Here is a 23466-nt window from a genome sequence, read left to right on the forward strand (position 1 = left end):
AGTCTAACACAAAGTCTGAGAGGCTCTGTCGAGAGTGGCAAACAACTGTTTATCCAAGTTGAGATTGCCAAGTTTTGGAGGAGTGCTTTATTTTGGCAAAGTACTAGAGCACATAAGGAACATCTTAAATATCTTTTTTTTTGGCACTTCACAAACAACAGATTTATTAACACTCGTCACCTGTGCTTTATGGAAGTCTGTAGGTGTAGAGCTGCAAGAGGCAGACTGTATTTGAAAATGGCCCCAGCCAGTTCAGAAGTGTCTCTAATAGTGAAATTTACTGTGCATCGAGAAGTTCAGCCACGAATACAGCTGCAGGGCTGTGGGTCTGTATGCTAGAGTCCTCTTCCATTACGCATGGGGGCACTGCTGATAGTAAAGGGAGGCACCAGGTTCATGTTCTGCTAACAGGTGTTAAATAGGTATTGTACACTAACTCTCAGCTGGGTAGTGTGCATCTTCGTGTGTTTGTGTTCTTCCTGATAGTGCTTTCCAGAGGTTTGTTTCTGACTTTGGGAAACTTGGCACTGTAATCGGTGTGTGCTCAAGGAATAATGGTAGATCTAAACATCAGGTATCGTTTGCCCTGGAGTGGCCAAGTTGCTGACCTTGTAAACCAGGGAGCAAAATCTCCATAGGACAGAAGCCACAAGACAGATAGCATACCTTGCAAAAAGCTGAGGAGAGAGGAGTAGTTTACAGGCAGGAGAAGGTGTAGGAGCCACTGATTTGTGAACATCAGTTACCTGGCCAAACTGGGCTTTTAACTTGCTCCCAAGGGAGGTTGACTTTAGGAGCAAGCCAACTGGAGCTTTCGCACCTTTAGCCTAGAGAATCAAATTATCCGGTGGAGTGGTAAGCCCTGCTGTTTGAATCTCAGAAGCCAATCCAGCTAAATAATATGCTGTTAAATGGCTCGCGCAGAGGATCTGAATGATTTCATGGAGCTGTATTTGAGTCTCCCCCACCCCAGCCTGCCCCTGCCTTCTGTATCCGTTACACACAGGTGCCATGGAGACTGCAATGCCTGGTGTCACTGGGACACTGAATCTCTTTTCATTATCACCTTCACTGCTGAGGGATTCTCTCCTTTATCTGCCTCCTCCCCAAGACCAGCAGATCCCCAGTGTGGGTATGGACAACTTCTTATTATTGGATCTCCAGCTGTTCTCCCTGTCACTGGGCAGCATACAGTGGGACCTGTGTTGGTAATAGCATGGTACTGATGGCAGGGTTGTAAACCTGAAGTCAGAGTACAGAGTACCATGTATGCATTATTGGTCTATCGTTGTAAGTCTTTGAACTACATCAGGTCTGCTGCTGATTGTGTGATCTAGTCCCCTTGTAAAAAGTGTGTGTGCGTAGGGTCTGGCAAGGCTTGTAGTCTTGCTCTGTGTGTCTTATGGATGGCTTGGGTCATAATTTCTTTTCCAGCTGGTTGCTGCTCCCTTGTTCTCTCCCCCTCTCCTTTGTAACCCAGTGTGTGGCATTTGGGTGCTAGTGAAATAATTCTTCTTGCCCCCTTCAGTCATTAGCTCACTATGTTAGCGATAATATAGTACTCCTTGGCAGAAGCACGGTGCATTGTATTTTAAAATGGTTTTGTACATGTAGTGTATCCAAAAAAAAAATTTTTATTAAAGAAGGCTTGAAAACCAAGTTAAGTGGTAGAATAATAATCAGCATGTTGAATGCACTGACATTTTAAGCAATTAAATATTTTCAGGAGAAGAAAGAAAAACTATTGGTTTGGAGTCATTTAGCACTTTTTAGTATTTCTAATAGCTAGTGTTGTGTTAGCTTGCTTGTATTGAGAAATCTGTAACAAAGTTTTTTATAGTGGCTGTGAGAGACATGTCTTTTAACTTGTACAAAAATTGCCTTTTCTATTAATTAGATATTGATTTGTTCTTCCCAGTTTTTAATTGCAAAATAGTTAAAAAAAAATTGTATTTAGTTCAGTTGTTTGTTGCTGCGTGCATTGGCTTTCAGCAGTGTAAAATGTAAATAAACAGTTAAATGTTGTGATCGCATACTTTTTATTAGCATTGTCTTTTGGGGTTTTGACCAGATTTTTAAACAAGGTACTATCTCTTCATTTGTCTAGCTGGATGAACTTCAGTGTTTTGGAGAAAGATATTCAGTCTGCAGCGGCTTGCAGTATAATTCCTTTGTAATTGTATATTGTTTTGAGTTTGTTCTTTATATTTCAGTTGAAAGCTTCTGCTTCAGTTAAGAATGGAACTGGATAAACAGAACTAAGGGAGCTTTTTAAATGACATGAGAATAGATCATTTGTATGTGAAAAATACAGAAACATTTGGAGAAAAAAAGTCTTAAGTCAATGTCAGGCCCTTTTCCAAAGGGTGAAATTTTGTCAAGGTGGATTGAAGTATTTTGATTCCTTGACGTGATAACATTTGAACACTGAATCAGATGATTGTCATGTCTTTAGACAATGTCTGTGGATTATTTGCTTTTGGATAGCTGCTTGTGCTGTATGCTGTACCTCAGCACATGCTCCTTGTCCCATAGATTTTAAATATACTATTGCTGAATGGACACTGTTGTTTCTTATGTTTTGGAGCAATTTGAAAGAAGTGGTGCACAACATGACTTTCGAAGTTTTTAACAGCTGTTGTCACTGAGTGACTTTGTGCTAATAAAGGCTTCTGAAATATTTTTGGTCACGAATTAAGAAAGGATGAGGGCAGATTTGAACAAAATATGGGTTTCTATTATTTAGGTGATACATGGCTGGGGCTTCCAAGTGCTCTAGCTCCCAGTTCCCAGTAATTTGAGCCTGGTCATTTAAGTGTTAAAACATCTGTTGAGGTGCTCTTTCCCTTTTCTGCAGTGTTGAGGCATTTTCAAAAGATTGCATAGGCTTTTATGTACAAGAATACACAACATAGATATTTCGATGTGGGAAAATGGATAATTAAACTGGTATGGTTCATGTGGAGTTCTCCAGGTACAAATAACTTGAATTTTGACATTCACAAGCTTGGCTCCATATGAAAACTAAAGCATGATGAATAGCCTTGGAGTTGCAGTTCTCAAGTCTCTGATTTGACAAACCTTATTTAAAAGTACTTTTTTTTTTTTTTTTTTTTTTTCTTTTGAGCTTGGCTATCTCTTCCTCTTGCTCCTTTTTTCCTTATTCCTTTCTCAGAACAAAACCAGTGAAAACTTCCAGCTCTCTGTTGTTGAGTGGTTTTAAAAGTTGTAAGATTTTAAGTCTTGTGTCATCAGTTTTCTGAATGAAGATGCTGTTAGGTACTATGAGCATTGGTTGGAGCAAAACGAAGTAACTAAAAAAAATAGTCTCTGAACACTTCTGTAAATCATGGGTTTTGTCTGTTTTGTTGGAGTCTGAAGGAGAACAAGGTTTCTGTGGCTCCTTTAGCTTGGACTCTGCTGTATTTCTCTCGCAGGGTCCTTTTGGGCTGTGGAATGGCCGCCTTGTACTGGCATAGGCAGGGGACAAACTGAACTAGGGCTTTTCTTGTTGTTTTATCTCAAGCATGGTGCTTGGTTTCTGTGTTAATATTTCTTGGAATAAGGGAAAACGACAGAAGGAAAGGCAGAGGAGAGTTTCACTGGGGCTAAAACTCCGTAGAGTTTTATAGTGTCCTCATGATAAGCACATAAGCAAACACTTTTAAGTATGTTTTGTGGCTTTCTTTAAAAATCTGATGAAAAATGAAACAAGTATTTAAGAAGCCGAATTTTAATTTGATATCCACTTGATAGCTCTGTACTGGACTGCTCCTGTCATTGATTTTGCTTTTTAAAACACTGTTTTACAGCCTACTTAAAAATGATTTTCCTACATGTGGGAAATAGTGAAGTAATTAAACACATTTGGGTCTGTGCATAAATTTTCTAAAATTAACTGTCTCTTTCACACTAATCTTTCTTGTCTTTAATTGGGTTGAAATGTGTGAAAGGGAAAAAGGTTTGATAGGGAACTATTTTTCAGGGAGTAGTTTAACTACAGAGCACATAAAGGATTTGTTAGATAAGCTTGGGCCAGAGGGGCAAGAACCTTCTGTTAAAAGGGGAAATATTTTTGTATTGGTTTCTGATGCATCGTTTTTGAGTAAATCACCTGCGATTTCCATGCTTTTATACTTTTCACTCCAGTGGAGAAATTCAAGTCTTAGGAACAGAAAATCCTATTACTTTCAAGAATTAAAAACCCTTAATCATGGAATTGTGGCTGTCACTTACCATATTATTATGGATTCATTTAATATTAATTAGTTTACATTTTCCTTTTCCCTTTTTTGTTTCACCATCAGAGTTTGCTAACCTATTCACTAATTGCAGTGCTGGCTAACCTTTTCAGTCTTCAAACGTGTCTAATAAGTAACTAACAAATGACCCACTTGCACAAAAACTGAGAAATCATTCTGAAAGGTGCCCAATACATTTCAGGGAGAAATGGAAATGGAAGTGAAAAATATTTAGGTGTATATCCTGCTGTAGTAGAGTTGATGTAAAATAGTGGAACAAACAGTTGAAATACTTTGTTTGTAGCTGTGACTCTCTTTTGGCTTTATTTACAGCTGAATTCTTACCCCCTACTTTCTTCTCAGTACAATTGTTTCCTATTTGGAAATTCTTTTCCAGTGCTGAGTAGGAAGCTAACTTGTTTCAGGTGTATGTATATAAATTTTAACACCGAAACAAATGGTTTTGCCCTAGGGAACTTTTTACCTTTGACTCCATCTTTATTTTCAAAGTATGCTTGCTGTTACAATAAACTTAAATTCCAGTTAACTGGAAAAAAATTATGAAGCATATCTGGGATCAGCATTCAGTCTTTCACCTGCTATAATAAATTTGAGACACATGGTTATGCGTTTTGTATTCAACTTTTCACTTTCGAGTAAGTGATTAATCTTTCTTCTTGTCATGTTTCATGTCACAGTATCACTGTCGTTTTCTCCCTCTGACAGCCTGACACTGTTTAAACATCAGTCTAATTTTGCACGAGCCAGTTTAAGAGAAGGCAAAAAAGAAAAAAAAAAGAAAAAAAGAAAATCACGTGAGGCATGTCACAATAACTTATTTTCAGAAGCAGCAGGCTTGCAGAAGGCACAACTTGCTCTGTTCTGTCTTGATTTCTGCTGACAGCAGGCTGTGGTGTTAAGCACATATAACAAAAATCAGGAGTATTTCAGACAACAGAAGTATGGGAGAGTACATATCTTACTGTGAAATGAAAAGGCAAAGCTTGGTGGAGGGAGAAGGTGGTGGAGCCCATATATGATTGATTTGTACTGGTATCTCTATCTTTTTAGGGAAAACGTCTGCTTTATGCCATGTGTTTTAAGAATTACAGTTTTCCTAATATTCTATGGTTTTTGATACAAGTATTGCCCCTCACCTTCAGCATTTGAGAATGATGTTTAAATATGCTGATTTCACCCTTCTGTTTTGTAAGTTCACAGTAAGTCATATGAAGGTCATGTCTAAGATAAGAGTAAGTGATCAGTTAGGAATGGCTTTTGTTTCCTGTGTATGAAATCTTTTATGTGCTGTTCCTTACTCTGTCACCTTAGGTACATTTGTATGGCAGAGTCTTTCTTTTTTTGTTTAATTCTGCTCTAATTTGAGAACAGGTTAAGAAATACCTTTGTATCTGGACATTTCCATCAGGGTCTTCATGATGACAAGAAAAGAGAAAAAACAGAAAGCCTTTCAGATAACTTTTGATAAGGTATGGTGTTAAATGTTGTTCTGTATATTTTGTGGGTGCTTACTTGTCTTTACTGCAAACAAAATTTAGTTACCAGATTATAAAGGGATCATAATTAGGTTACGTGGGTCTCCTAGAATAGAGTTGGTAGAGTCTGAAACATGTTGAGAGTTTTAATTAAGCTCTGGTCTGTTCTGCTTCCCTGGAAGTATCCTGGACCACTCCTCTTCCTCAGTATTGAGAATGAAGAATTCAGGGAAATGCCTTTCTGTAAAACATCTTCAGCTTGTATTTGCCAACCTCCTTACTTTGCTTATAGGTTCAGGTTTGCCATTCTGATTTTCATTTTTATTTACTCCCTGACTTTTGCACATTCAGAGTTGCAAAGGAAAGCCACAATATAGGAATTACTTTTTAAAAAAAATATTATAATCACAAACGTAGTTTTATGTTGTTTTTCGTGTGTCTGTCTTGTCTGTGCTTGAAGAGAGATCTCAAAAAAAGGTGTGTGTTCAGAAAGGAAGGAATTCATTGTTAATGGGCCCGGTTTTCCGAATACTTTTCAGGATAGGTATGGGAGACTTGATGCAGATTGGAGGATATTTGTAAAAAACCTGCTAAGGTGTTAAATCTGGCTACAGGGAGAGTTTTCTGCCATGGGAATGATACATTTGAATAATGAAGTTCCAGCAGTGGTTTTTTTTCCACAGGAGGGATGATAATATTATGTACATTATCTACAAATAAATTTTCTTCTTTTGAATGTAAGAATACATGACTGAAAGGTACCTGTCATGTAAGGGTTTTACTCTAGAAATTAAACAGCAGGAAGTTAATTTTAATGTGTAGTCAGGATTCCGAAACGGTGAACATTTCTATTAATTTGATGTTATTTTTAGGACAGGAGCAAGAAAGAATTGGGAGAGCAATGCACGTGGAGAGTGGAAGAGAGACTTAATTTTTCATAGGAAAAGCTAGTTTTTGGTATCTTATTGTCAGCTGTTGTGTCTACAGTTGCGTTATGCTCATACCAGTTTTTCTTTTGAATTTTGAGGTGGTGAACTGGGAAAACTAGTGAATTGTCATGTATGTGTTCTTTTCTCTTGGAAGAAGTTAAAGGTGTAAGGCAAAATAACTTTATGTCAAGGTTTACACTTTTATTTCCATGAAAGAAATTTTTCTCTGCATCTGTGCTGAAGAAGGCGTGGTCAAATTCATCTTCCACTGGGAGTAGGAATTTGCAAAACTGGTGGTTCTTCTTAACTCCCAAAGATTTTAGTTGGAAATTTTCTTTCTGGCATAGAGGAGATGCTTCCTTGTGTTGAAGACATCTGTTGTTAGGTCCAAAGTTATGCCCCGCTAACAATTGTCTGTCTTCGTTAGAAAGCAGTGGGTTAAACAACTTTTTCCTGCTTTACTTAATTCCACAAAAGGAAAAAAGAAAAGATCATCATTTGGGGGTCTTCACCAGGTTGACATATAGGATAGGAAGTGTTCGTAACATCCAGGGGCTTAACAATCTGCCATAGACCTTTGTATCTGATTGTAAGATAATTACTTTCAGGCTTTTATGATTTTATTCTTCTCTGAGCAGTGGCACAAATGTGCACTTACTATGAAAATTACTTATCCTTGCCACTCTTAAGCAGCAATACCATTAAATTCTGAGAGTTGGGTCTCGGGGCTAATTATCGCTACGTCTACCTGAAAGACTCTGCCTGCACAAAAATCATGATTTCAAAATTTATTTTGGGTTTTGGTTTTTCAAGTAACATCTTTGAGACTCTGAAATATTCTCACCTCTCCCTCACTCATCCTCTGAAAAAGGGAATGAACTGATCAGACAGAAGTACTAAAGTTGTGTGGAAATACTAACTGAAGCGCTCCTGTTAAAAATATAACCTCTCTTTTTTGCTCTGTCCCCTAAGGATGGAAAAGAGTTTCTTGTGCTGTTGCCAGAGCACTGTGATACACCAGGTTCTGTTTTTCTGCATGGCCTAGCCTGGCCTTTCTCTGTTTCCACTTGCTTGCTTGTTGTAGTTGACCTTTCACAAGGTGTGCGTTGTGGTGTAAACATCACTACCTACAAGATCAGAATGTGCAAAAATGTTTTTATTACACAGGCTTAATAGAATGTTCATAAAAAGAAATACTATTTAGTCATTGGGAGTATCCTTCATCCTCAAGTAATGCAGGTTTCAATGGGCAAACATCACATAGGGAGCAAAATTGTAAGAACTTGAAAACACTCCGCTTACCTGCTAACTATGAAGAATAGAGACCTGTCTTGTGGGGCTATACCTGAACTTCTGTGTGGTCAAGGCTAGCAAAATGAATATAGCTTTTATAATTCTCTGACTCTTTTTGGCAGGTGAGAAGTTGATAGAAACTTGAAAATCACATAGTAACTTACTTAGAGCACACCTTCCAGTATCATGTGAAACGAGCTGGCAATTAGCTGGAGGCAAATTTTAATACTTATTTTTCCATTAATTTGTAGACAAAGTAGTGTGTATCAGAATTGGTACTGCAAATGACGTACTGTCAAAGTTGAAGTCATTTGACTGCAGGACATGCTTCCTGTGCTTACAGAGCCTTCTAAAGCTGTTTATTGCAGTCTTGAAAATCATCAGGAAGACAACAGGTTTTTCTCCCATCAGTGCAGCAGCAAGAGAAGTACATTGTTTCCATTGTTTTAAGGCGTCATTGGGAGAAGAGGGAAATATTACTTTTTTAACAAGTCTGGTTTATCAATCGATGTGCTATTGTCAGTGTAGGATGCCGTTGTCCTGCTAGGATACATTATAGGTACCCTGTCTTGCCTGAACTTTTTCAATTGAAAAAAAAACCCAAACTCACACAACAAAAAAAAACACAACAAAAAGACCACAACAACCACAATCAAACACAAAAACCCAAACCCAGCAACAACAGCACTGATTTCTTCAGGCTGAAGTTTACCTCGTAGAGCACTGCTATGCTGATACGAGCAGGTTAAGCTTTTCTTCTGAGTTGGATCCCTTACATATTAAGAATGAGCACTTTTTTATAGTTGCCACTGTATGTTGCCAAGCCTGGAGAATAGTTTCCTGCAGGATCATCTAATTCAAGTAAATACTTAAGCAATTTTCTTTAAAAGCATCTTTATGTGGATTCAGTTTTCTCCCCTTCTTTCTGGATTTCTCTTCCCTCCATACTTACATTTCCCTTTCATCTGCAGATCAGAGGAAGAAAGTGTTGCCACATGAGGGGCATGTCAAACTCCTTTGAATCAGAAATAAGCTTTTTCTTCTTCCTTCTGTTAGACTCCTTAGTATTAGTTGATCTCGCCTCTTGCCATTCCTTTGGGTTATCGCGTGCTGTTGGCCTGATCCAGTCTGTTACTCTGTCTGCTCAACACTTGTAATGTAGCCCTAACTGAAAGTGTTGTCAGGAGGAACGTTTGACCCTTATTGGAGTTTGTTACTAAAGCCGATTTGTATTATGCTGAGCTTGGGTTATTTGCCAGAGAGATTTCTTAAAAAACTTTCAAGGAAAATGAGTGAGCTAATGAAGGTCTTTGATCTCTTCTGTACAGAAGCTAACTGATATTTGGGTTGCTCATAATTAATTTCATCCTTCAAATTAATTTTCACAAGCGATAGAAATTTCTAGTGAAGTAGTAATTCATAGCTCTGGTCCTTCTAGTAGGCGTTTGGCTTAATGGTAACTTTGGGAAATTCTGTTTATGATAGAGGGCAGTATGCTGCCATTGGGTAGAAGAATCTGCTCCCTTGCTAACAGCATGACTTTCTTGGTCTTGTCTACTGTTACCTGTTTAGTGTCCCTATCTCTGGGTGACTTCGTTGAGCAGTTTGCATTTTTCTCCTCATGTCCCCTCGCAAAGATACTGTCTGGCTTATCACAGCATGTATGCAGATATGTGTCTAAAGATCGCTTGCTTAAAAAGAATTACATAAAGTCTTGACTGATTCAGTTTATAGGTGAAGTGGCTTAAAACACTTCTGAAGAATGATGGATGACAAAAGCATTGGACCCATTTAGCTTTAAGACTAGTATTACTATGCTCCAAGTCAGCAGTTTATTCAGGTAGAGCCTTACAGTAATGGCAAAAGATCCTGTGAATTCCACGTCTGCCTCTTTCAATAAAACTCAGAGATGTCAAACATCATGAAACTAGAAATTGCTCCTTAACTGAACTTCAATGCAGGTGCTTATAAAATATGAAGATTTAATCCTAGCGTCGTATTTTAAATAACAAGATGAAATTAGTTTTAAAAGCTCTTATATTCTCATGCTAACTCCTCCTTGTTTTGAATCAGCCTCTTAAGATGCTGGGCAAAGTTTAGTGGTGTTTTTGCTGTCCCTGAGGAGTTTTTTTTCATGATCTTTAGTCCTACCTGTCTAAAATTGCTGAACTGTGGATTGTTTTCTTCTGTGTTCGTGCGTGTGCTCTATGTAAGTGTTATTTGGATTGCTTACAATTAACTAAATTTATCATAGAGGAAAGCCCAGTAGGAACCTGTTTTAGAAACCAAGCCTCTTGCAATAGTGGACTAATAGGTCAGCACTTGTGTAAATAATGCTTAAAAATAGTTTTACACTATTTTGTTTTTCAATTAAATAGTTCCATGAGACAAAGCAGTTCACTGGTGTTGTGTTTCTCGTAGGATTTCTCCACCTTTGAAAAATCTGTTGTAAAGCCTGGAAATGTTCCATATTGTATTTATATTTAAAAAGTATTAATATGATGGAAAGAACTTTTAGATAACCCAAAGCTGCAGGTTCGCTTGCACTGTAATCACATTGTTCTCTAATTCCTTGTGGAGAAAATTGAAAATGGAGTTTGTCTGTTGTACCAAGTGAAAATATTTCTTATTGAATGAAGCAGCTAACTATCCCATAGGAAACTTTTGTATGTAGGGCCTTGAAGTACAGTGTAAGTGGAGGAAGAATAGGAAAAGGGAAAATTTGTTTAGCCTATTGTAATACAGTGAATCTCTTACACTAGTGATGGACCAGAAAGTCACGTTGCGTGTAGTCTCATCTTCTCTACCCCTTCCACTGCTAGGCAGCTTCAAAATGACAGCAGTGATGTTCTTTATATTTTCCCATTTTTCATAGACTCCCATTTCTGTTGAAAATAAAAGCACTGAAAGGCTGTGTTTACTTATAGAAGTAGTGAGAGGTGGAAAGAACTCTTGACAGTTCTCCCGAGGCAGCAGAAAAACTAATAATGAAAGAAGTAGTTCAATGTCTGTAAAATATCTGGTCTAAAATGAATACATCTCTGCCCTCCTTGGAGATATGCTGGTTAACAGCATTTCAACAGACTGGTAAGTATTGTGGATGATATCTGTTATGTAAGAATACTAGACATTTCTGCAGTGCGAACAATTTAATATTAGTGTTATCCCTATGTATCATTTACATATACAATAAATAATGAACTCGGGAGCAAAAAGGCAAAGTATCTCAAGTGATTTACATATTTTCCTTTTCTTTGTATACAGTTCATAAAATGTGATGTCACAGAGTGACCCAGAACTTTGTGAGTTGCTTGAAGACACTAGATCTTTTCCCAGAAGAACTTCAAATGTTACTTAGGCAGATGGAAAAAACCCGATGATTTAGATGTAACAATGCGACAGGACAGAGATTGCAGGGAGATAAATGTTATTGGAATTTAGAAGTGTTTCCATATAGCTTTATGAAAGACTTCTGGTTCTGTTACTCTCTCTTAACTAGCAAAGTAGAGATAATTTATTGGATTGTTTTTCAATATCCAATATTTGCTTTATGTACATCTTCAGACAAAAGCAAAAGAGAAGGCAGGCTCATCTTCAAAACAAGCACGTTAATGTTAGAAACAAAGCTATATAGAGCTGTCTGTGAGTAGCGTGTTCTCAATATAACCAGGCGATAAAAAATGTGGGCTTGATGTCTAATTCCACAGCCTCTCTGGCTTGCATTTAATAATTTATATATATATTTTTTTGTCATTGCTAGTCTGTAGAGGAAAAAAGTAAAGACTAATGAGGCAGGTAAACTTCTAAGAGCAGATTGAGAATGTTTTAAGCTTCATGATGCGTCAGAGTATGTTATGATGATGAAACACAAGCAGACATTAGATGACATACTTGGGTTATTACATGCAGGGGGAAGGCTGAATTTTGGTAGGAGCTGGGTGAACCTCTGTTCAAATCAGAGGATAGGTTGTTTGCAGATAACTGCAGCTTCATCCTTGGATGATTGATGATTCATATAATTTAGAAAGCCTGGAGTTTAGTGAAATATTCATGCTTCCCTGGACTACCTTGTTCCATGTGTACATGGAAACTGCAAGGTTAGTTTGAGAAGGTGGCCAAGCTGCAGAGGTGTGTTAGCTGAAACTCATACTTTATACAGGCGAGTGGGACAAGGGGCTTTAATAACCTTGAACTAAGAGTGCAATAGAAGATGTTTTTAACATTTTAGGAAAATTCCTTGTATTGTACAAGATTTGGGCTTATTTAATGAATATTGTATGCTATTAGATGCTTGGTCCTCCAACTTTTTCCTGAAGTAATGAATATGATGCCATTAACACAATCTACTGCTTCCAGGAAACCAGCCCTGTGATAAGAGGGTTGTTCTCTTATCACACTTAAGTGTGGCTTAACGGTTAATTACAGTTTGTTACAGAACAACTAAATATTGCTGCTTGATTTAAAAGGATACTATTTCAAGACTGTTGGTTTGGGGTTTTTTATACCTCTTCTCAGCTGTGGTTTTTCTGCTGTTATCCTTTAGTGCTGTTTGTGTGAGCAATGCCATTTAATGGGCAGAGCTGTTAAGATGGACTTTTTTTGGTGACAGCGTAATTTTACTACAAATTTATTTGGAGATTGTACTAATACCATTTTGCCTTTAGCAAGTTAACGTAAGCGTGTCTGTTGTGTGTTGCTTGTCCCACGTCGCATCCTTCTCCACCTTTTAGATGGAATATGTAACCATTTTGACATTGATCTTCCCTCCCTTGCTAGTTGGTAAAAGAATGTTTTTGTTTGTTTTGTAATGATTGTAAAGAAAATGGTAATATATTTATGGCTATGTTCTGAAAAAAAAATTAAATATTTTGTAAGTATTGGGGGGAAAAAAAATCAATCAGGGATTTGGGATCATGAGCCTTGTTTTTCTGAAATTGCATGAAATGTGAATCTGTGTTTTCCTTTGTCGTGTAAATGCCAGTAGTGCTTTGCTGTTTTCTGCAGCCTTTTCATTTGTATTTTGAGGGTTAAATAACTTTTCTATTTTTTCTTGGTCCATCACTGTAACCACAGTAACCATTTTAACTGTGTTTGATTTAGTCCCAGTAGGCAAGCAAAAAATTAATATTTAGAGCAATTCACAGGCAAAGCAAACTTATCTCTTCATCCCAGAGGATTTAGGAAATGAATTAATTAACTATCGTTGGCTTCAAAATTGGTGTTGTATTGACAAGTTAGAAGTTGTTTTGTTGTATTTTCATCTTTTTAACTAGCTCCACATTCTTTCAGCTTAAGAAATAGACAAAAAAAAAAAAATAAAAAAAATCTAGCACTTGTTGAAGCTACTGTTGTAAAAATACCAAAGGAAAGATCAGAAAACCTCCAAAAACTACAACTAACAAACTAAAACTACAACAAACCCCGACTTCCCCCACTCACAAGAGTTCACTTGACCCTGACTTGATTGCATTAGTGGAGATGCAAGAAGCCAAAAAAGTCAATGTCCAGCAAAAGGTAGCTTCACCGCTGTTAACGTTCCTTTTTAAACCTGGAAATTCTGTATGTTGAATATTAGTCACATATTTGAACTGTTGCCTGTGGTTTTGTGCTGTTTACAGCTCTGTAATTTCATTTCTAGGTTCAGAACACAACAATGAAAGCAATTTCTCTTAGTCATATATAAAATATGAGATACAATACACAGATTTGGACACATAAAAATATATTATTGCTAATATAGATCTGTGTATATATAAAATACAGATATATTTAGTTATATAATACGTTATATTAGATCTATATATCACATATTAGAGACTATCATATATATCTAGTATAATTACATTTAGTACAACATATACTACACTCTATATCTCGATGTGTGTGTATATATTAAAAGAAAATATATCTCTGTGTGTGTATATATATATATCTGCAGTGGTCAGATTGATCTACATGCATGCAGAAAGTATGGTGTCTGTAAGGGTAGAGCCCTTTAAGTGGGGTGGAAGTTCTTAGGTCATGGAGAAACAAGGGGCTTCATTTTCCAGTAGTGACATTTGTTAACACAAAATTAAGTTCAGTTAAGTCACAAATGCAATCGCAAGTGGGAGTTTTGGGGATGGAAGTGGTCTGTTACTCACATGAGGCATGGTGGAAATAAAGGAATTGGTCACTAACGTTCAAAGTTTTGTTATTTCTTACACTGCGTGGCTTCAAAATGTTATTTTGTTAGATTTATAGCCTGAATGCATATTTTTAAAAGAACTTTTACCTTTTAAAATGTTTCTTACAACAGTTCTCCATTTCCTTCCCAAGCAAATATCAACATAAAATATCTGGAAGTGATTAACGGTAATTACCTTTCTGCATTATTCCCTGTGTTGTGCAGTTAAGAACAAAGTCAGGAAAAATGTTAGAAAAAAACCCAGAATGATCAGAATGCCAACATGAGAGCAGCAATTCAGAGAGGTACAAGTGCATTGTAATTTGTTTGAATGTGTTAGGTCTTTTGAGAAATATTGTCCCATACTTTGATCTGCTGATACACTTTGATTCCTGGCTCCTCTAGCAGTCTGTTGCTAAGTGCTCTTCACAGCACAGATATTGCTTTTTGTTTGTCATCACTTCAGGGTACTTCCAGGGAAGCTAATGCAAACTCACACACGCCATAGAGGAGTTGCAGAGGGAAGGTGGGGGAATGCGGAGGTGTCTCCAAAGTGTCATCACCCTACCTGGTGGTGCTGTGGTGGACACTCTGCCATGCTGGCTGCTGCCGTGCGCCTGGACTTGGGGTTCTTTTCCCGCCAGAACACGAAGAAATAACCTAAGGCCACAGTTTAATCTGAAAATCTAAAATTGTTTTGTTTGCTGCTTCAGTAGGTAATGAGTGTATTGTGGGATTCTGTGCCTTGCCAGGAACTTGGTCTTAGCCTAATAAATCATTAAAGCTTGTCAGTGTACTATGGTGGAGCTTATTATTAGAGACTACATGTATTTCGGAGTGCTGTGACCCTTTCATGAGTAACTATAGAAACCTCAGCAACAGTAATTATTAGCTTATATTATGGAGTTCGTATTTTAAAAAAAGATATTGGCCAAAGTCAACAGCTAATAATTTTGTGTCTAAAATGGTGAAGAAAGATTGTAAAACTAGAATTCTGGTTATTTAACTTTGAGTAACAACATGATAAACAGACTATTAGTTTTCACAGGGTCTCTCCCATACTTTTCCAGAATTATAGAATGCTTGTGTGAGTTGTTAGACAACACTACCCCCCCCCCCCCACTTGCATATTTTCTGAAATTATTGTATACAAAACATTTTATGTCCATGCCCTTTCCACCAGATTCACAAGTTGAGTGAAATTTTCTGAAATAGCAAATAAAATGTCTTTGGGTTTTTTATTTTATTTTCGGTATATTTCTAATAATATTATTTCTTATTATTAGACTTGATTTACCCTGGTAGATGAGGTACTGCAAAAAATTCTGTCTCAATTTGCAAAACAGTGTTAGGTGTAATTGCCTCTGGTGAAATATAAGGGAAAAAGAAGAAATAGCAAATGTGAATGTTGCTGCAGAACATTAAGGCCTGTAGGTATAGCAGGTTTGAAAATGGGAACTGAGTATTTGTACAGCTAATGAGATAATTCAGTTGATGCCAGCCTATGTTTTGGTAGAGAGTTTAAACTCAGTCCTTTGTGACTTAAATTGCTTTTTAATTTTCTTTGAAAAGTAGAAGGAAACGTGATTTGGAGGGTGAGAGTATTCAAAGATCCTCTTTACTCTGGTTCATGACACATATGGCACAGGGCAGTGTGAGGAGGTAGGTTATTGGATTATATGTAAAGAGCAAATGCAGTATGGTAATCCTGATGTTTTCTGTGTTGCTAGAGCTGTGAAATGCAGGGGAGAGTGCACCATAATGTATTAATAAGAAATAAAGGTGCTGCTTGAATGTGTGAGGATGAATTTTGCCCTGATTGAAAGAGAAGCCATTTCAGCAGTGGTGCTGTTTTTAAAGTACATCCCAAACCATCTTGCTTTGGACCAGATCAACGGGAGTTGAGCGAGCCCGTCGTCTGTGTTTGTGAGTAATTGGGATACAGGGAGCGAGCCAGTGGGTAGAAATGAAACTTGTTTTGATGGCAGGATCAAAATGTTGAAATTAGGCAGTGGGAAGAAATGCCTGTGTTAACTTGGAGTAAATGTTGTCCCGCATGTGAGTCACTGAGCTGTTCAAGTAATTAATGCTGTCATTGTTCTGTTTTTCTGTGCTTCCCTCTGTGTATATTGTGTATTGCAGGCTGTTGGGTCTGCAGGTGCTTTTCTGGCAGGATGCCACTGGCGTACTGAGACAGGACTGTCTGCTGACAGAGCAGTCCCTTTAGTACAGTCTCCAGGGTACTTTTCACATAAATACTTTGTATAAAATGGTTACCTCCTTGAACTAATATTGAGGGAGACAAACTTAATTCTTACGCATATTTTAATCTTAGAGTGATGTTTTAGTAACTGGAACCTGCACATATGAGTGATGGGATGTTGGGTTGGCCAAAGTTTGCAGGCAGTAGTATTTTTTTTTTTTGTCGCACTGCCAGCATTTTAAGAGAAATTTGTCAGAACTGTGGATCTTGGAAACTGTGTTTTTATTATAGTGGAAACTAGAATCGTGAAGATGCTTAAAAGGAATAAATATAAATATGGAGCATGGCAGAATGTGGAGAGGGCTGGTGGAGCAGTTCCCCAAACCCCACCCCACTGTGCCCAGATCTTGGGTTTGTTTTCAGTCCAGCAGCCCTCAGTGGCTTCTTGGGTAACAACAAATACTCTGGAATAGTAAGAATAGTAAGAAGAGTTCTTATGCCACCTCCAAGACCTGTTTGTGTTATGTTCTCCCTGCTTTTCTTGGGAAGGCTCAGCCTCTGCCTGCCCTGTAGGGGAGACTGTGTGGGAACCTGGGGGAGAGGGAAGCAGGGGAATTTGTCAGCTGCCTGCTCTCTCCTGTGTCCTGCATGGCTCACCCGCAGCTCAGTGTGCTCAGAGGCTCCCAAAACCAAAATGCTGTAGCCAGGAGAAGGCCACCTCGGAGCCTTTCATCCTGCAGACCTGTCATACCCTTCTGAATGATGGCATATAGTAATTGCAGATCTCTAGGTATTATCTATCATAATGTGCATGGATATTTTGTTTTGTGTGTGCTAACTTGTAAAAATGTGTGACCGATTTCCTATGTACCTTTTAACTGTTGAATCTGCCCTCCTTGTGAAAATCCATATATTCAAACCACCAAGTTGTTATACAGTACTGCTGCTTATTTTGCTAGTTTTTATGCCTTTCAGTCCTTTTGGGGTTGAAGGTTTTATCAGTTGATTAGCACTCATGTGTGCATGTTAAATGTTCTGTAGCATTTAGGCATTGGACTGTCATTAGAGTTGTTCGAAGATTTATTATGTTATGCTTCTCTGTAAAACTTGCCTTTAAAAAAACCCAAACAAAACCAGGCAACAACAATTTCTCTGTTATATGCTGTGCTCTCAGTTCAGCCTTTGGATCATCAGGTTAACTGACAAAATAGTCATATTCTTACTTCTGAAAACTTGAATCCAATACATGTTTGGCATAGAACGTTAGTGAAAAAGATACTTTCCTGTAAATATACTTTCTATATAACAGAAAGAAGACATAAAGATTTCAGTGCTCACCCTTTGTGAGTCTCTCAGAGAAGAGCACTGAGGAGAAGGAACAAACACCTGCTTCCTCCAGAAGCCTGTGAGCACTGGGGAAAGGAATGGTGCAGAAACAAGAACTGGCTTTCTTGATCTGAAGTAGGCTTTTTGGTTGTTGTTTATATCACTGGTTGGTTCTTTGGGGTGGAATAAGAATGGAATAAATGTGTCTTAAGCTTTTATAAAAGTAAAAATTTAGATATTGAGATAAATCTTAGTTCTTGTTCTTTGAAGACTACAATGTAAACCTGTCAAACTTGATCTGGTTTTTTATGTGCTGCTTTTTTTCTGAAGAAATATTGAGGGGGTAGTTACTGTATATATGTGATCAATAGTCTTCAAAATAATTTCACCAGTGACTTCATTAATCCTATTCAAAATGCGGTGGCGAGGGGAGAAAAATTTAAAAAAAAAAATCACTAAAGAATAATTAGCAAAATTAAATTGAGTTAGGAGGTGTGACATCCAATTATTTTCTGCCCTGGAGATAAATATCAAGTGAAGGTTGGATATTACAGCTTCGGTGTCGCACCTCTGCTTCTTCCGAATCAGGCGGAGTGAGAAGTAGCCATGTTGTGTGAAGAAGAATGATCGTCTCTTAGACCGTTGTGGCTAACACATAGTTTGGTTCAGGGGTGGGTTAGCCACTTTTAATCGCCACTTTAATGAGGACTTCATAAAAATTATTGGCTTGTGGCTTGCTACATGGCAGTTTAATTTAGATAGTCTTTCTGCTCTGTGGGTGGAAACGATTCGGGAGCGGTTGTTAACGCGCAGAGGTTGAATACTGTGCTGCAGGGGGTTTTGAAAGACTTTTGTGTTCTGACACAGCATCCTTGAGGGCTGAGACTGAAGCAGAGCTTGCTCCCACACACCCAAGGATTTCTTCTAGGCTTTCCTGCTAAGAAGGCAGCTTTAAATAGTTGCACTTCGTGTTGTGACTGGCTGAGCTAACGTGGCTCTGTGATAACTGGATTCCTGATCCGTTGAAGTCTTGACATGAGGTGGAAAAGCTGGACGTTACAGACTGTATCAGATTAGCTGTAAGTGTGTAATAGACCTTATCCCATGAATTGCAACTAAATGCAGTCTTCTGCAGTGCTTTAGGCTGTTGTAGACATGGTTTTATCTGTGAAATATGAGAGCTTTTCTTTTCCCTCATTAAAATGAAGAAAAAACATTGCATTTTAAAACCCTGGTGCACTTTACTTGAACCTTGATTGGAAATACTGTATCACTGCCTAAGTTGATACCATGCTTACGTTTTGTCCATGCAGTGTTGTTTTAATTTCACTGCTACCTTGGGATGTATTTCACGCATTTAGTTTTTGCTAGGAAACTGCCCAGATTTCTTTTTTTTTCCCCTAAGACTACAGGTATCAATTTTTCCTTGTTGGTTACTTAGTACAGTCCAATTCATTCTTGGACTTCTGACAAAATAAGCTCATGGGCTATTAAGAAAAACTCAACTATTTAAATAGCTGTCAAAAACAATGTCACAGGTACATGTGTATGTGTACTTATGTCCATGTAAATTATAGTTTATGGAAAACTTAAGTATTGTTGAAGAGTTTCGATACTAAACCTGTAGCACTGGGTTAGAAATTTTATATAGATTGTATAATTACCTGTTTGAAATAAATGAAAAATGCTGTTAAGAGGATTTTACATCATGTGAAAATGGCCTGTTTCTCACAAGCTAGTTATTCTTCCACTCCATATTTTTAACTTGATGTTGAATTTACCACTTTCCCCATGTACTGTTTTTCTTTGAACTTGTACAGTGTATAACTTAAGTAGCCGGCACTTTTTTTGGGTGAAAGAGGTGGTTTATTGATGTGTTTGTAAAGCTGTAAGAATTTAACGATACTGATGAGATGCAGAAGTGCTTATATTGGTTTCTTAATGTAGTTCTGGTATTTCTTCTACTAAAGTACTCCACTGCGAAGATTCTGTCCTCAAACTGTGTTCTGTTAAACGCAGATGTGTGGTGCAGACAAGTGTGTTTTGAAATGAGATTGGAGATGATGAAACTTAGTTCACTTGACTGGAGTGTAGCACAGACATTCAGATCTGAACAATAAAGAGACTTGATTTCAAGCAGTAAAACTGTAGCAGTGAAAAGGCACTGATGTGGTGGTGAGAAAGCTGGCATCGTTCATTTAAAGGAGGAAACCTTCTAGGTTAATGGGGGGAAAAAAAAAAACCCAACCCCTCCCCACACAAGCAGTCTTGACAATGTGTAGATGTTTTAATGAAATTCATATTTGGTTGGTTTGGGTGCAATTTTCAGTTCTTACAGATTTCATTTTCCATATATTTGGGTCATTAGTTTTACTAGTAACTATTTTAAGTGGTTGTTTATTTCTTGGAAATAAACACAAGTTTATAGAAGTAATTCTGTTGGACTTTAATAAATGTGAATGAAGCAATGATCCATGCTTGCTGTTGTTGAGATGCTACTGCATCTAGAACTAATGCAAGCAATCTGACATTAATGGTGTCTTGGAATATTTTTTTCAGGCTCCCTTGTGTAGTCGGACTAAGCATATCGAGTGTGGGAAATTTAGTAAGTGTTCCTTGTTGAGCAGGAAATCAGGTTACTAAACACTTGTTTGTCTGTGCAAATGAAATTCCATGCGTGTTTTAAAATGAGTGTTATAAAACCTTGTTCTGTAGTGTGTACATTTTTATACGTAGAATGGACATTTAGGTGAGAATTTTTTTTAATTAAAAAAACTTGTTGGGATGGAATAAAAGACAGCTTTGAGTAATGTTAATGTTTCTCCTCACTGTAAAATGCGGTGGCTAATTGAATGCACTTTAATTTCTTTCATGACAGGATGCATGGCAAACAGTTGTGTACAGGTACCTCTAGAGATGATGGAATTCACTCTGGTCAAAATGGGTGTGTATATTGAGAATATAATTAACTTGTTCAAAGTAAACTTAACTGTATATGACTTTTATCTGGCAGATTATAAATGACTCATAATTTTCATATGGCTTACCAGATCAGTTTCAGGATATTGGTAATTTTTACTTGACCCATTTTTTGCAATTTCAGCAGACTTCATGGCCAGCTACTTTCCAAGTGTTTCAGTATAGAATTTCAAATTTTATTGTACCTGTATTTTGAAAAAGCCAACAGTAAACAGCTTTAAGGACTTTGGTTTCTTTAAAATGCATTACGTGTGACCTGTGCAAAAGACTTCCTTTATCATATGATCATGCAGTGTTTTTCAAAAGCTCATAGTAGAAGGAAGTCCTTTTTGGAGCCTATCTTGAATACAGAAAAGCTTTAAAAAGGCTTCTTTTGCTACCTTTGCAGCTTCCTTGATTTTTTTTTTTTTTTTCCCTCCCTTACCCTGAATGGGAACTTGAGTAAGTGGTTTCCACCTTCATACTGTCTGTTGTCCATTTATGTAGCCATTCACACAGCCAAGCAGAGTCTCTTAGAGGTAATCCAAATTCTGATCTTTGTAAGAGAATGCTCAGTTCATACATGCCAATTTATTTATACCTTTAAGAATAATGTTTAGATTTTTTTATGCTAGTCAATTGTAGAATTTATGGTGGAAGTACTACTCTGCTTTTAAGCCCTCTGAGTTTATGAAGACTAACAAAAAATGATGGCTCTTTCAGTGAGAATGCTGGATTTCATTGTGTTTGCACACATACCATTCTGAGTAGACTGTAGCTACAGCTGATCACTACATAGCCTGTTAGTAAGGACCGGCCAAAGTAAGGGTTTCAGGGGTCCCATAAATAGCTGGAGTCTTAAACAGGGAGGCCATTTCTACAAAGGAGGAGATAGTGATTTTCTTTTTCTGGGAGGGTACACTCAGACACTTCATAATTACAGTGAGTCTTTTCCCATTCTGTGTAGTTTATTTTTTAAAAAAAAAAGAAAAAAAGGCAGGGGGGCTGGAAGGAGGAAACCCTTGCCTTAAGAACACAAACCAGCCAAAAGTAAAGGCCACATATGATACTTATTTTAAGCTTTCTCTGAAACCTTAAGTAGACCTTTAGCTGTGGAAGAAGGCTATACTGGGTTTTATACATTTTCACACTTTTCCAGTAGAGTAATCACCAGCAGTTGTAGGAAAGACTGTAATTCATTAGCAATACAATTTTTCTGTCCAGTGAAGTTTTTGCCTGAAACAAAATGAATTCAGGGTCATGCTTACTTGCTATTTAAATAAAAGCAGTTCCTTGGTGTTAATGCTCTGCATGTAGAAAAATTTTATCCTCAAAGTAAATTTACAGTGTGAAGAAAGGGGGAGGATGACTGGGTGGGCCCTTACCACAGTTCATATGGTTTAATGTTTAAAGTACATCAACCCTAACATTTAAAAATATTAAGACTATTGACTAAAAACTTAATTATAGTGTAATATATATTGTGTAAGTGTTGACATAAAAATACTGACAAGTCACTATGGAGTCATTCAGATAACTACTAAATACTACATTGTTAAGAATTTGCAAGGCTTTTGATAAGAATTTCTTGGTTTAGACAACAGATGTTTTTATTTCTGGATTCAGGCAGACCTGACAGATCTCAGTACTGAGACTTCATGGAGAATGCAGAGTGAAGAGCAATGTGAAGATTCAGGAGGAAAGAGGGAGTGTGTTTAAAACAAACCAACTCTGGTGTGTCGTCCTGTTTCACCCCCCACCCCGAATACCGAAGTTAGAGGTCTCATCTCTAGCCTGTTACTAATAGATATCAGTTTAGAAATGCAGTGTTCTTTCACTGGTAGTAAAACCAGGAATCTGTAATCTGGCACTCAATTTTACAGGCTTTTTGGGACCCTCTCTACGCAGGGGATATGACTTTCCCCAGTGAAAGCAAAGTTAAATCCTGCAGTGTGTAAGAAGATGTGAATCCTGAGGTGAGGAGCTTTCTAGCTCTAAAGTAATCATTCTCCAAAAGGAACTCAACCTCTTATTTTTGTTAATTCTGAAATTATTGCTGAGAATATTATTACTACTTTTAAAAGGTTAGGAGATTTATGTCATATTGGCCAAGTAAGCCTATAATCAGCATAAGAACAGGTTCATTCTAATAGCTGGTAGTCTCCTAATTGGAACTGGCCTTATTAGTGGCACATTTTTCCTTGTAGCCAATTTCACGTGTATCTTCAACTGACAGGGAAAGCAGCAGCATAGAAACTAAGAAATACTTGGAAACAAGTTGTGATTGTCCTTATATTATAACCTGGGATTCCTGGTAAGACTTTTTGGGCTTGCTTTCCCTCTGTTGTCTTTAACCATTCATCTTAGAAGAATCCAGTTTAGTTCTGGATTCTGGATTGAAAATCTATTCTCTTTTTCCCTATGTTCCTTTTTAATTAAATTGATACAAAGTACTTCTATTTTTTTTTAAATATTACTAATGTTTATAGACTTTAATTAAATATGTAACCTTAGCTCAAAAGTGTCATTTTACCAATAAACTGTTACCAGACCCCAGTATGTTCAGTATCATAACTGGGGTATATAAAATGTGATGGTAGTGAACTGCTTTGTCTAGTTCCTCAAAGGCTAGCTATCCTTTCACAGAGTAGCAAAATACTGTTGGGTTAGGAAATTAAATACCAGTTTCTTCTATTTTATTTTATTTTTTTTAAAAAAAGAGACCCTCTTCTTCCCAGTTGCAGTTAATCATTTGGTTAGTCCTTAACATGCAGATGTTATCTCTGAAATGTTGTAAGGGGTGGGGAGAAAGCATAACAGATAGTAGGTTTTGATAAAGGGGGAAAAGCATGAT

The 23466-nt window shown here is 37.3% G+C and overlaps 1 protein-coding gene across 1 annotated transcript in view; it reads left to right on the plus strand.

Annotated features, from left to right (window-relative positions):
• Positions 1–23466, plus strand: part of PARD3B (par-3 family cell polarity regulator beta) — a 427129-nt gene that overhangs the window by 45023 nt on the left and 358640 nt on the right. The gene's annotated exons all lie outside the window — the stretch shown is intronic.

The sequence above is a fragment of the Athene noctua genome, chromosome 7, assembly GCF_965140245.1.
Source record: "Athene noctua chromosome 7, bAthNoc1.hap1.1, whole genome shotgun sequence".
Taxonomy (NCBI): Eukaryota; Metazoa; Chordata; class Aves; order Strigiformes; family Strigidae; genus Athene; species Athene noctua.